The 13,800-nt window shown below is 46.2% G+C and overlaps 1 pseudogene; it reads left to right on the top strand.

Annotated features, from left to right (window-relative positions):
- The first annotated feature begins 596 nt into the window (after nt 1–596).
- On the top strand, nt 597–13,367 carry LOC125164067 (5'-AMP-activated protein kinase subunit gamma-2-like; annotated as a pseudogene).
- The last annotated feature ends 433 nt before the right edge of the window (nt 13,368–13,800 follow it).

The raw sequence follows: 13,800 nt of genomic DNA, 5'->3' as shown, positions 1-13,800 counted from the left end.
CCTTGCTCAGACTTTCCTGTGGATTCCAGGACCCAGGTTCCTCATTCTACCCTACATAATAGACCCCACCAGAACTGCAGTCACCCCCTATCACTAGTTATCTCTGCTGAAGTGTTCCTCCCCATCTCCATGTGCCAGCACTCACTGGGGTTCCCTCAGGAACCCTCAGAGAAGGTATCCCTCCACAAACTAGCCCATCACACAGCACCCTCTGTCCTACCCCTGAGCTAACACGCTGGCCCCAGGAGTCATTGCAAGTGGCTCACTTCACTGTGTTCTTTCTCCCAGAACATTACCTCCAGGAGAACAGGAACTGAACCCCACAATCTGGTCAGTGTTCAGTAGGTATTTTTCACTAATTAATGCCTTGCTCTTTAGAAAGAGTCATGTTGAAATATACAGTCTAACTCAATCTAGTTCTATGAGATATAGAGTTTTATCTGGACAGTAGCTGTTCATCCCAGGTCCACACTGACACCCAAATCTTTATTAAGTGTCTGTGCCTAAAACCATTGTCCTGATGAACAGGATAAGGTACTGCCCTGAACCCGGAGTGTGCCTGATTTGTTATTGGGAAAAGCATGCATTAAATCCAAATGGACATGAGACCTGGGCAGATAGAGCTTCAGGACAGGACCATGGTATGGGGTTGGGGAGTAATTCACAACTGTGAGAGACCCAGGACCACACATGTTGGGCACATTTCAGACTCTGAGTGTTTCACACAGACATCAAATATGCACTGCTCATGGCCACGTCTCAATCCATACTCCTCAGCGCAGCAGGTGGGATGAGGTGACCACTGGTGCCCTCGTGTCCCTCTTTGGGCTCAGTGTTCAACCTCCAGCTCATGCATCCTGGGCCTCTGCAGCCTGCTGCATGGACTACTCTGCATAGTTAGCTCACTAAGGACACTTAGTGGTTCAGGAGCTAAAGTGCCTGCCATGTAGGTCACCCCGAGGGCTCCCTGAGCCTCTGGCTAGCTGGCCTTGGAGGACGCAAGAGTAACTTCTTCCCAGAACTCTCCAGAATCGGATGGTGACCATACAGGGTACAGCCTCTGGCTTGTTTTGCAGGTGGACTTGCAGATCAATGGGGAAGCAGTTTTTCCAGCCAGGACAGCTGTGAGGACACTGCAGACACAGGATGAGGCTGGAGATGTCTCTGTATCCATACAGGACAGGACAGTCCATGAACTGGCATCTCCCCACCTCCCAGGCTTTCCGCTTCCTTCAGCACAAGCCACTGGGCATAACAAGAGCTTGGACAAAGGTGGGTGGAATGGCAGGTTAACTGGCTTCTCACCTTGGGTAATGAACAGGTAGCTATTTTAACTACTCTAGTGCCCTTTATCTTGTAAGTTAAATTTCCCCTGTCATCATCTCTGCTCCCATGTTTCTTCAACCACATAATCATTTAGGGAAAGCCTTGAATGCCTTGTGACTTTTCAGCCTTAGTGGGGCTGAAGCCAGGTGTCTGTGCCAGCTGTGGGTGAAGATCTTCCTGTGAAGAGCACTGCTCATGTAGTGAGTAATGGACTGCAGCCTCTGGCCTCTGTTGAATCCTCTACTGGGAGAAAGGGATCTCAGCTGTACTGAGAGCCAATATCAGAGTCTCACCCAGAGCCAGGTTGGCCCCTCAGCCCCCAGCACTCCTCCACCTACATATCTACTAACAGACCCAGACTGGACCCTGTGGGACTTCCAGCACTGTCAGCATCAGCACCAGAACCTGGAGTCCCCACCCTGTGCAGTCAGGGAGGGGCCACAGGAAATTTCAGGATATAGGATTTGGATATGGGGTATGGTGATAGGTCTCAATCTGTCCCCCAGCATGGAGCCCCCACCCTCAGGATGAAAGGGGTCTGGCCACTACCAGGGCTCAAGGGAACCCATGGATACCCCTGGGCACTAATAGATCTGGGCTTTCAGAGTCCAAAACCCACCACGACCAAGCATGCATGAGGAGGAGAAGCATGCAAGAGCACCATGAATTTGGGATCCTTAGCTTGAGGCCTTGTCTCTTCCTCACAGTCAGTTGTGTGCTGCTGACACGAGGCACCCGATCTCCTTGGACAGAGGTCCTCAGAATGAACTGCTAAATGAAAACCCAGTCCCTTTCTCCTGACACCTTGAAGAACAAAAATTTCACCTGGGGTCATCGTTCAGGTGCAGTGGGCAGGAGGAGCAGGTGGCCTGCTGATGAGTCAGAATTAGATGGATTCCTTGTTCCTGGTTTCCTTCCTCACTCTGTTGTCTTTGTAAAATAGTAATTTTGTGCACCAGGCTTCCATTTACATTTCCAAAAGGAACAAGTCATTAATGTAAATGATCTTGGCAGCAGCAGTGAAACCTCCTGATTTGTTGAATTGTCACTTTATGACCAGGAAAAAACCTTCTGAGAAAGAGTCCAGGAGATCTGATTACCCGATGCTCTGGTTCCCAAGAACTCCCTGGGTCTCGTCTAGGGGACACACAACATTGAGATCACATGGAATTTGTGTTCTTTAGGATGCAGGGACAACTGTGATGCTGGCACAGATGGTGGCCTTCGACCCACAGTTGATTGTTGACACTCAAAGTCTAACAGTGAAGAGGAAAGACTGCCCTGCCCACCTCCCTACTTGTCTCTGCCTGGACACACAGCAGACCAAGACCACCAGTTCCCCAGGCATGTCTGGGATGTTGCATCAGCAGACTCAGCCCTGAGGACATATAGATTCACCTTCTGCTAAGGTGTCACAGCAGGGAGAATGGCAGGCTGTGGGTGGTCCTGGCCTCACCAAGGAGGGGCAGGTGAGCGGTGGGAAATTAGCTCCAGGGGACCTCCAGGTCTGCAGGTGCCAGTGTTCACCTGACACCTCACTTCCTCTTGCACAGCAGTCTCCACATCAGTGTCCACCTACACCTTGAGGAATAGTGTCAGGTGATGTGAGTCCCCAGAGTCCCCTGCAGGTAAGCAAAGGAGCCTGGTGTGACTTAGCCTCACTCAATGCTGTGGCCTGTTCACCCACTAGATCCTTGCCAGCATGTCTCAGCCCTTGTATCCCATCAGCAGCACATGAAAGCATGTTCCCCACCTCCAGAGTGCGTCATTCCCTGTGATAGGATGGAACATGGGCACCTGCATTTTCATCCAGCTGTTTCCCAGGACCTCCACGTTGACCCAGAGCCATCTCACCCCTCAGCAGTGGCCACAACCTCACTCACCTCCAGGCCCACTGTGTCCACTTCACTCTGACATCACACCAGAATTTATAGGAACAATTTTTATATAGTTTCCTCAAATCTTTTTGGTAACCTGAAATCTTCAATTAGAGAGAATTTAAGGCTTAAGTTAAATTATCTACTGCATATCTGGATCATTTCCAATAGCATGAAATAATGAAACTTTCAATATTGAAGACAGGTTTACCTACTTTTGGCTTCATCAATACAGAGAAACTAAAGATAAATTTGGGTCTCTTAGTAAACATGTCTTGTGCTTTAATGAAAGATTGTACTGAAGAAGCACACGTTTCTAGGATTCAGGAAATATATTCAAAAAATTTCCCTTCGAACAGATGGTGGTGCAGCCCATAGTTCATAATTGCTTACCACTTAGTTCTGTTAGGAATTAAGGGTTAAAAATTCTATATCCGGTTGAAGCTACTAGAATGAATAAAGAAGGCATCTCTCCTTGCAGAAAAGTAGAATGAATGCTTTAGTTAAAGAAAAGCAAAGGAAATCATTGTATGTTGAAGAAAAGAAAAAAAGCAATTGTTTCCTAAAGTGAGGGTGATTATTTAAAGAGGGAAAACTTAGGAAAAATCTGAATTTAAAAACATTGTAGAAGTGTTGTGGAAAAGGAATCTTTCAGAACAAATTTTAGTGTGTGGTCAAGCTGGTTAAGATCAAAATGAATTTATTCTTTCTCCTATAAAAACGGAGATATTCAACTTAATTAGGCTATTTAATCATGTTAAATTATACAGGAAGTATCGTAAAACAGGTGACTCTAATCCTTCCTAGATTTTATTTATGTGGATAAGTGCTATTAATAACAACATCCCAGAAACTGTATGCAATTCTTAGAGATATAATACATCCTCATGTATTGTTAACACCTGTAATTCTAGTTACTGTCTTAAAAATATTTGCAGTAACCAAATTTCTTCAATTGACCTGTAATTAACTCTAATCAAACCTTTAACCACACCAATGTTAAGTCGTTTACAATTCACAATTATTCTTTGACTCAGAACCTTTCATAAAAGTGTTCCTGCAAAAATGCTTCATTCTCAAGGAGTTGCATGAAAAAGATTCTAGAGAACAGATTTCTGTTAATTTTTTTTATATATGAAATTTATTGTCAAATTGGTTTCCATACAACACCCAGTGCTCATCCCAAAAGGTGCCCTCCTCAATACCCATCACCCACCCTCTTTGGTCTTTGGGAAGACCTTTATCTCTCCTTCTATTCTAAATGACAGACGCTGGATAAAGGATTCTCGGCTGCATATTTTTTCTGTTTAGCACACTGAAGATATCGTGCCAATTCTTTCTGGCCTGCCAAGTTTCAAAAGAGAGATCAGTCACGAGTCTTATAGGTCTCCCTTTACATGTGAGGGCACGTTTATCCCTTGCTGCTTTCAGAATTTTCTCTTTATCCTTGTATTTTGCCAGTGTCACTATGATATGTCATGCAGAAGATCGATTCAAGTTACGGGTGAAGGGAGTTCTCTGTGCCTCTTGGATTTCAGTGTCTTTTTCCTTCCCCAGTTCAGGGAAGTTCAGCTATAATTTCTTCAAATACCCCTTCAGCACCTTTCCCTCTCTCTTCCTCCTCTGGGATACCAATTATGCATATATTATTTCTTTTTAGTGTATCACTTAGTTCTCTAATTTTCCCCTCATACTCCTGGATTTTTTTATCTCTCTTTCTCTCAGCTTCCTCTTTTTCCATAACTTTATCTTCTAGTTCACCTATTCTCTCCTCTGCCTCTTCAAGCCGAGCTGCCGTCATTTCCATTTTGTTTTGCATTTCATTTAAAGCGCTTTTCAGCTCCTTGTGACTGTTCCTTAGTCCCTTGATCTCTGTAGCAAGAGATTCTCTGCTGTCCTGTATATTGTTTTCAAGCCCAGCGATTAATTTTATGACTATTATTCTAAATTCACTTTCTGTTATATTATTTAAATCCTTTTTGATCAGTTCATTAGCTGTTGTTATTTCCTGGAGATTCTTCTGAGGGGAATTCTTCCGTTTGGTCATTTTGGATAGTCCCTGGTGTCGTGAGGACCTGCAGGGCACTTCTCCTGTGCTGTGGTGTATAACTGGAGTTGGTGGTTGGGGCCGCAGTCCGACCTGATGTCTGCCCCCAGCCCACCGCTGGGGCCACAGTCAGACTGGTGTGTGCCTTCTCTTCCCCTCTCCTAGGGGCAGGATTCACTGTGGGTTTGGCGTGGCCCGTCTGGGCTGCTTGCACACTGCCAGGCTTGTGATGCTGGGGATCTGGCGTATTAGCTGGGGTGGGTAGGCAAGGTGCACAGGGGCAGGAGGGGTAGGCTTAGCTTTCTTCTCCTTAGGTGATCCACTTCAGGAGGGGCCCTGTGGCAGCGGGAGGGAGTCAGATCCGCTGCCGGAGGTTTGGCTCCGCAGAAGCGCAAAGTTGGGTGTTTGCGCAGAGCAAGCAAGATCCCTGGCAGGAACTGGTTCCCTTTGGGATTTTGGCTGGGGGATGGGCGTGGGAGATGGCGCTGGCGAGCGCCTTTGTTCCCCACCAAACTGAGCTCTGTCGTCCGGCAGCTCTCCCTCCCTTTGTCCTCTAGGCTTCCCGCTTTCTGAGCAGAGCTGTTAACTTATGACCTCCCAGATGCTAAGTCGCGCTTGCTGTGGGAACACACTCCATCCTTCCGGCCCCTCCACTTTTGCAAGCCAGACTCGGGGGCTCTGCTTGGCCTGTGAGTCACCCCTCCACCCGGGCTCCCTCCTGCCAGTCCGTGGAGCATGCACTGCCTCGCTGCCCTTCCTACCCTCTTCCGTGGGCCTCTCGTCTGCGCTTGGCTCCGGAGACTCCATTCTGCTAATCCTCTGGTGGCTTTCTGGGTTATTTAGGCAGGTGTAGGTGGAATCTAAGTGATCAGCAGGATGCGCGGTGAGCCCAGCGTCCTCCTACGCCGCCATCTTCCCTCCTCTCCCGGTTTCTGTTAATTTTAATGTCAAAACTTAACTGGGTAAAACGTTCCAGATCTAATTTAAAAATTTTAAGTGCAAAATTTAATTTCATGAATGAATAAACTAAGGTTGATTAGAATTCTTATGACTTCTTGGTAATATTGCTGGCTCCTTGATATTTTGTTTCCAGATACAAGGACATCTTTCCCTGTGAGCCTCACGTCACTTTCCCCCCTCCAGTTTCTCACCTGGGACAGGAAGTCGACCACAAGGAGCAAGGCCCTGCCCTGAGAGAGGATGTGCATCTGCTGGTCCCTCCACAGAGGGATCCAAGATGCCCCACGGAGGATGAGGGCAGGAGAGTGGGGGTGAGAGCTGCCTGGTGATTGGACATGCAAGCCTGAATAAGCTGGGAGCCACCTTGTGATTGGTCAATGAACAGAGGGACCGTGATGACAGTCACCTGTTGATTGGACACATGAGCTAGTCTTTGCTGAGAGCCACCTGAACACATGAGAGGGACCATGCTGAGAGACACGTGGGGATTGGACACATAAGAGGGACCATGCTGAGAGCCCTCTGGTTATTGGTCACATGAGCGAGACCATGCTGAGGGCAGCTTGGTGATGGGACACAGGAGGGAGACTGCAGTGAGAGCTGCTTTCTGATTGGCCACTTGTGTGAGGCAATGATGTAAGCTGCCTGGTGGTTGGGCACAGAAGAAAGCCCACAGTGAGAGTCGTCTGCTGATTATCCACAAACTGAGGTGAGTGGATAGCTATCTGGTGATTGACCCTGTAGGCCATCTGGCACTGAAAGCCACCTGGTGATTGGACGGAGATAAGCGTGAGACTGTACTGAGAGGAGCCTGGTGTTTGCATACAGGGTGCTGTGGTTATGTTAGGAGGGTCAGGACTTTATAAAATCCAGGCACCCATAGGATTCCACTCCCCTCCCCTTCCCCCTGCCAATGGCTCCTGACCGCAAATGCAGCAAGGGGCAGTCCCCAACCTGCCCTCAGAGAGCCATGGACACCAGCCCACCTTCCTTCTTTAATTCCACAGTTTCCACACCAGACTCCCTGTTCAGCAAAGGGAAACTTCCAGTGCACACAGAAGGACCCCTGTACCTCCGTGCCCCTGCAGACCTCCACACAACAAGGTCAACTGCCTACCCCTATGTCACCCTCTAAGACCCACCAACATGCATAGTTAGAATCCAGCCCCAGGCTTTATCTTGCTATTCCCAGAGACCTCCTCAGCTTGTGCAATTCAGCGTCACTGCCTGGTCCAGGGAGCTGGCTGTAGGAGTCCCCAACCATCCCACCCAATGCTGCCTTCCAAGAATGTGAGCCCAGAAGTTGTAAGCAGTGAGGACAGGGGCCTTAGAAACCTCCCACTGCCTCTTGCCAACCCTGGCCATGACCAGGTTCTTGTCCCCCAAGTGGTCCCACCATTGCCATAAAGGGACAAACTGGTCCCAGGGCCCCTTCTACCCTAAGACATTCAGTGACTCTGTAAGAAACATGAAAAGTCAGGACACAGAGAAGGAAGAACAACCAAAACCCAGAAAAGTGGGGCATCTGTACACAGACATGAGGAATTTGAAGCTACTTCCCAGATAAAAATTCCCCTTCCAGCAGAGTCAGGTGTGCGGTGTGTTATGCCCAGAATTCGTGACCCCCAAAGACCACCAGGGAGCTGAGTCTGATGCAAAAGCAAAGAGCCTTTATTCAAGCTAGCTTGAGCTCAATCCCCTACCTGCACCGATGCAGCAGTGAGATGCCAGAGAGAGAGTGAGTTTCAAAAGCACAAAGGTTTTATAGGGATCCAGGGACAGTTGGTGGGGTGATGGTCGTGGCCTTAGCCGATTGGCTGGGGAAGGGTCAGAGTCCCATTGCGCAGGTTGCCGGGCATGGTTTGAACAGGAAGTTTGAATGGGTGAGCGGGAAGTTATTCAAGGGGAGGAGGCATGGTCTGAGGTTTGAGCGGGAATTTCTTTCTGCGGTTTTCCCGGAAAGGGGGCCAGGTTGGGGACATAGTCACTCAAGATGGAGGACACAGAACAAAATGGAGTCAGCCGGCCTAGATCCGCTCTTTCAGGGTGGTAAGGAAGGTAGAGGTTGTTCCCTCTCACATGTCAGTGATTCATGGCTGGATGCCAAGACCTGGTTGCTTGCAGCCATTCAGAGTACAGTGCCAACACTGGGTCACTGTGCCCAGGTTCTGATGGATCTATGACCTACAGGTCTGAGGCCAACTTCAGCCTGATGTCCTGGTAACACACCACTTGGGGAGCCTTTATCATTTGGGGAGTTCTCTCCTGAGGGAAAAAAGGCTTCCATGACTAAGGACCAGAGAAAGGCCTGCAGCTCAGAAGCTGTCCTTAGGAATGAAAGTCATAGAAACAGCTTTGAGAGAATTGATTGAAAGCCCAAATTTATACAAATGGCTTTTAACACAGGCAGGGAGACAGGGACAGTAATAAATAACTCTCCAAAAAAGTCTCAGCTGAAGAATTCCCTCACAGTGTGTGTGAAAGCACATCAAAGTATGAAAAATCTGCTTTTTAAATTCACATACCTGAAGGACAAGACTGAAAGACAATGCCAGAGGGCTCCCTGGACATGGCCCAACAGGAGGAGGAGGGGGCTGATACAAAAGGAGGAGTCCCAGCCCCTGAGAGCAGAGAAGTCATAGGCTGAGCTCCTCCAGTCCAAGGAGAGGTCTTCCACATTGGAGGTGGAGATGTCAGGGGCAGGTTAGGTCTTTGAGCTTCAAAGATTCTTTTTCCAAATTCAGTGCTTCCTTGGAATTTTTGCCTTCCGTGCCACATTTTCAAAGGAGAGAGGTCACCACACATTACTATCCCAGGAAGACATAGAAGGGAAGCTGGGCTGTTGTGTGTGTCAGATCCTAGAGTGGGAGTGTCATGACATTCAAGGTGTCTACCAGCTTTAAATAAATAGTTGTGTTGGAATGCAAAAGAAGAGTTTCCTGGTGTTTGTGATGCACAGCTCATGATCATAGTTACCACTGCACCACACTACTAACTGCATTCTCCAAAGGGTGAGCAGGGGTCTCCATGGCTCTTAGAAAGTACAACCTGCCCATCTTAGTCAACATTTTTCACATACATTGGCTCCTCTAGAACTCAAGGCCAGCTGCTGAGGTGAGTTCCATTCTGATAGAAAAATGGAAGCAGTGTCTACACACAGCTATTTATGAATAGACCATTTCTGACCTACGACCTCACAACCACTTTGTGGCAAAGCTTGGCTCCAAACTCTGGATCCTTAAAGTTTCTGTTTGTAACAATGCCATTCACATCCCATTGACAAAAGCAAGTCATATAGCCAAACCCATTTGAAAAGAAAAGTAAATGTGGTCCACGGGGAGGGCCATGTCCAGGAAAGAAAGGTGAAAACTTGGGGGCAAATAAGAGAATTTACCTTACTCTTCTGGCCTATAATCCCCTAAAGGGAATTATCTTATTTATTCTGTTTTTCCAGTGCCCAGAACCATGTCTGGCATTAATAAATAAAGTCAAGAATATTTTTCTTTTTTTTAATTTAAATTTTACTTAGCCAAAATGCATTGCAATATTGGTTTCAGGAATATAATTTAGTGATTCAACACTTACATACAATACCAAGTCCTCATCACAAGTGCTGTCCTTAGTGCCCATCACCCATCTAGCTTATCTCCCACCCATCTCCATCCATCAACCCTCAGTTGGTTCTCTATAATGAAGAGTCTCTAGTGATTTGTTTCCCTCTCTCCTCTTCCCCCCCTTCCCATATGATCATCTGTTTTGTTTCCTAAATTCCACCTATGAGTGTAATCATATGGTATTTGTTTTTCTCTGATTGACGTGTCTCACTTAACATAATGCCTTCTAGCTCCATAATGCATTCATTGTAAGAATCTTGAAGGAAAGAATGTGAGCAGCTTTCGTTTAGATATGGTTATGATTCTATTTCTTCCCATTTTGAATCCAGAAGGATTTAGATTTCATGAAAGCATGTATATAGCCCACAATTTGTGGCAATAACATCCATATTAGTAAAAATAAAAATAGACAGAACTTCTTGAGTGCTTACCATGTGCTAAAAACACTGCTAAGGATTTTAGGTTTGTTATGTCATTTTAATCTTCAAGCAAATTTATGAGGTAAGCATTGCTTTCTCCATGTTGTAGATGACACGACTGAGAATCAGAGAGGTTCAATAATTCATTCAGTGTCACATAGCTAGAAGGCAGTGGAGCTATGATGTGAACCCAGGCTCAGTAGACTCTATAGCCTCCTACTATGCATCATGCTATATCACCTCTATATGTTAAGTGAAGCCCAAACAATGTCATTTTCCTCATCTATAAAACAGGGATAAACAAGAAATGGCCACTTTGTAAAATTGTTAGAAGGTTAACAGAAAAGTTCTATATCAATTCCTTGATCCAGTGAAGCTTACACTGTGGACACTTAACAAATATGCCCTTTTGTTCATGTCCATTTCACATCTGACTCCTGCTCCCAGATTTGATGGAAATTCTCTTCAGGGTGTGATGCTCATAACCCATATTATAGCTTTGTTAAACCTTTAGTACTCAACTTCTAAAACATACATAGGTCCTCTATTGACATTTTCTCCAAAAATCAAACTATTAGCAGTGGGGTTCTAAAACCCTTGGGAAGGTCCAACTCTTAGTATTTCTCTTGGATGCTAAATTATTCATGAACCTTGATGGATTCTGAAGTTAGCTTCCTCAAAAGAAGGAGGATTGATAGAGGAGGCTGAAGTCAGTCACTTTCACATCTCAGGTGATTAGATTGACAGAAAGCAAGCAATTGGCACGGGTAAAGTTGCCAAAGTGACCTGTGAGGTGCGAAGGCCAGGAAGAGGGTGGGTCTTCTCAAACTCTACTCAGAAATTTCAGACATCAAGGGTGGGAGGAGCATTTTGTGTCTGCAAAAACAAGGGTCATTTGTTTTGGAAATCACTGTGTTGGACAAGAGGAAGAAGAAACATATAATAAATACCTACTGTGTGCCAGTCACCTTAGATATGTAATCCTATTGGATCCTCAAAAAACAAAAAAAAAAAGTCTGTTTCACAGACAGGAAACTGGGACTCTGAAAAGTGAAATAACTTGAGCAAGTTTATGAAGTGAGTCGGGGTTCCAAGATAGGGACCTAACTCACCTAACTAAAGGTGAGGAGGTAAACTCACCTCCATGGACACAACACATTTACATCTATTTATAGAGAATTTCCTCCTGAAGAGGAGGTGAGGGCCCTCCATATATATTCTGTACAAGGAAAGGTAGACAGCACAGACAGAGGCAAGAGAGACAGAGACAGGGGACCCCATTTCCAGCCTACAAACCATGGTGTGGAGTGATAGTTCTATGGGACTGTAACAGATTTGTCTGCCCTGGGACACAGATAAGGAGCTGCATTTGAAAAGAGAAACCAGAAGGCAAAAGATCCATTGCTAGAACTCCCACAAATGGGGGGAGAACTGCTGGATTTCTTTCTTTGTGGAGGGGCTGACAAGCGCCTGGTTCATATGCCTCTCCACCTTAATAAACATGAATACCAGCACCCCATGCACCCTGCCTCCACCCTCACACTGTTCCAGACACCGCTGAGCCCACATTCCCTGGGTATCACCCCCATTTCCCTCACAGTCCCACTCCCACCTCCTCCCCCTGCACCCTCACAACTCTGCATTCCCCACTTGCACTGCCCCATTGGATCCCAAGTCTCCCCTTCCCATCACCCCTACTCTTCCCCCACTCCTTCCTTCCCACCCTCCCAATTCCCTTATCTACACCTCCACACACCCATATTCCCTCTCCAGCATAGCTCCACTCCTCTCTGCACACCCTCATGTTCCATTGGTCACACCTCACCCATGGCCTGGTTGGGTTCCCCCATGCACCCATGTGCCCACAGTCCCTCTCTGGCATCCCTCACTTCTCCTTATACCCCCACATCCCCTTCACCTTATCCTTGCACCCCCACTCCCCCGCCCCAGCATTCCCACTTCTTTCCCCATGCACACTCCCATGTCTCCAGCTCCACCTGCACAGGAGTGCCCACTGAGCATCCCCCCTGCACCCTGGTCTCCCCACCCCTGAGGCAGGAGGAGCACCACCAAAGATGAACTGATCATCCCTGACCTCCACCTCCTCATTCTGCAGCCCCAGGACCAGGAATCAGGCACGCTGGAGAAATTCTAGTTGGAAAAAGAGTCGCAAGACTCAGAAAGTGGGTTTCCAGGCACTTCATGAGGTCACACAAGTGTCACCACATCAGTCCAACCAGTTCAAAGTTTGTGGTCTCTCATACTACATAAGTTAGAAAGGCCATCTTTGCCTTAGAAGCCAATGGTTTTCCAGCAGTGCAAATGTGGGAGAATTCAGAACAAAGTCTTGTAGGAATGCTAACAACTAGATTTCATAAATCCACTACATAGATACTATCTGTCATTCATGGTACACACTTATGAATTAGAGGAACATGAAATGGAAACATGGAGGGAGTTTATTTACAAGAAACATTGACCTTCAGTGAATACAGCTCCAGATGCAAGCCTCTTTCATGCTGTATATTTGTTGATTAAAAATGAAAATCCACACATTGCAAGTTGTTGATCCTCTAAGTGGGAATGCTCTTCCTATGCTTACCCACAAATGGATTCTCAAATTCCTCAGGTTTGCATGTCTGATATACCAAAGCCTGCCTTTGTGAAGCAGGACCCAGATGCTCTTGCACTTGGGACACACCACAACATCACCTTCATCCACCCGGACACTCCCTTCACTAGAGACTTGAACATCTGTGTAGAAAACCAAGTATCAGGCTTGTCTATATTGCATGAGTAAGGGAAAGGTGTAGATATTTGCTCCAAATCTGATGTAATTAACCTTGCTGCTAAAAAAAAAAACCAAAAAACAAAAAAAAAAAAAAAACTTACACTAACCTAGATATAACAGTGTCCCAGGCCATTTAGCACTTCTCACAGTACTTCATTTTTATTGGTAGTTACAGTAATCTGGAGAAATATCCTGGACAGCATATAGTGGGCTGAGGTGCATGGGATGCTGGTTGTGAATGAGGCAGATAGCATCATGGGTATCATGTCCCTATCAAATATTCTACAGATTCTGATACACCTGCAGGTGACAAAAAAAGGATACAGAAAATGAATGGCCACTGAAATGCAGAAGCCCTTGTATGAAAGCTTGAACAAAGATTTTGGGTCTCATTAAAAATGTGTATCAGGAAAAAAAATGTATATCACGGATTGGTGATGGGTATTTTTTCCAGTTATGCTGAATTGTGCATAAGAAATGTATTTTATGTGCTTGAAGATTCAGGCTTGCATTAAAAGAGTATTTTCAGACCTTCTTCAGAACAATTTATGATGTTGTATGTTATCAAAATACACTGTGTCCTGGAATTTTTGTTATTTTTCATCTCTAAGAATTCACTGGTCTGTAATAGGTAATGTGACATAAGGGGAGCACATGGCCTATTGAGAACTACTACCTATGTCAGAACATGCAGTATGTCATCACTGTGACCCATTGCAGCAGGAGCCACATGGTGGTGAGGTGTGAAATTCTTTGAAACTTTTCC

Source organism: Prionailurus viverrinus, chromosome A1 (assembly GCF_022837055.1).
Source record: "Prionailurus viverrinus isolate Anna chromosome A1, UM_Priviv_1.0, whole genome shotgun sequence".
Classification (NCBI taxonomy): Eukaryota; Metazoa; Chordata; class Mammalia; order Carnivora; family Felidae; genus Prionailurus; species Prionailurus viverrinus.
This window is presented reverse-complemented; position numbering and strand designations above follow the sequence as displayed.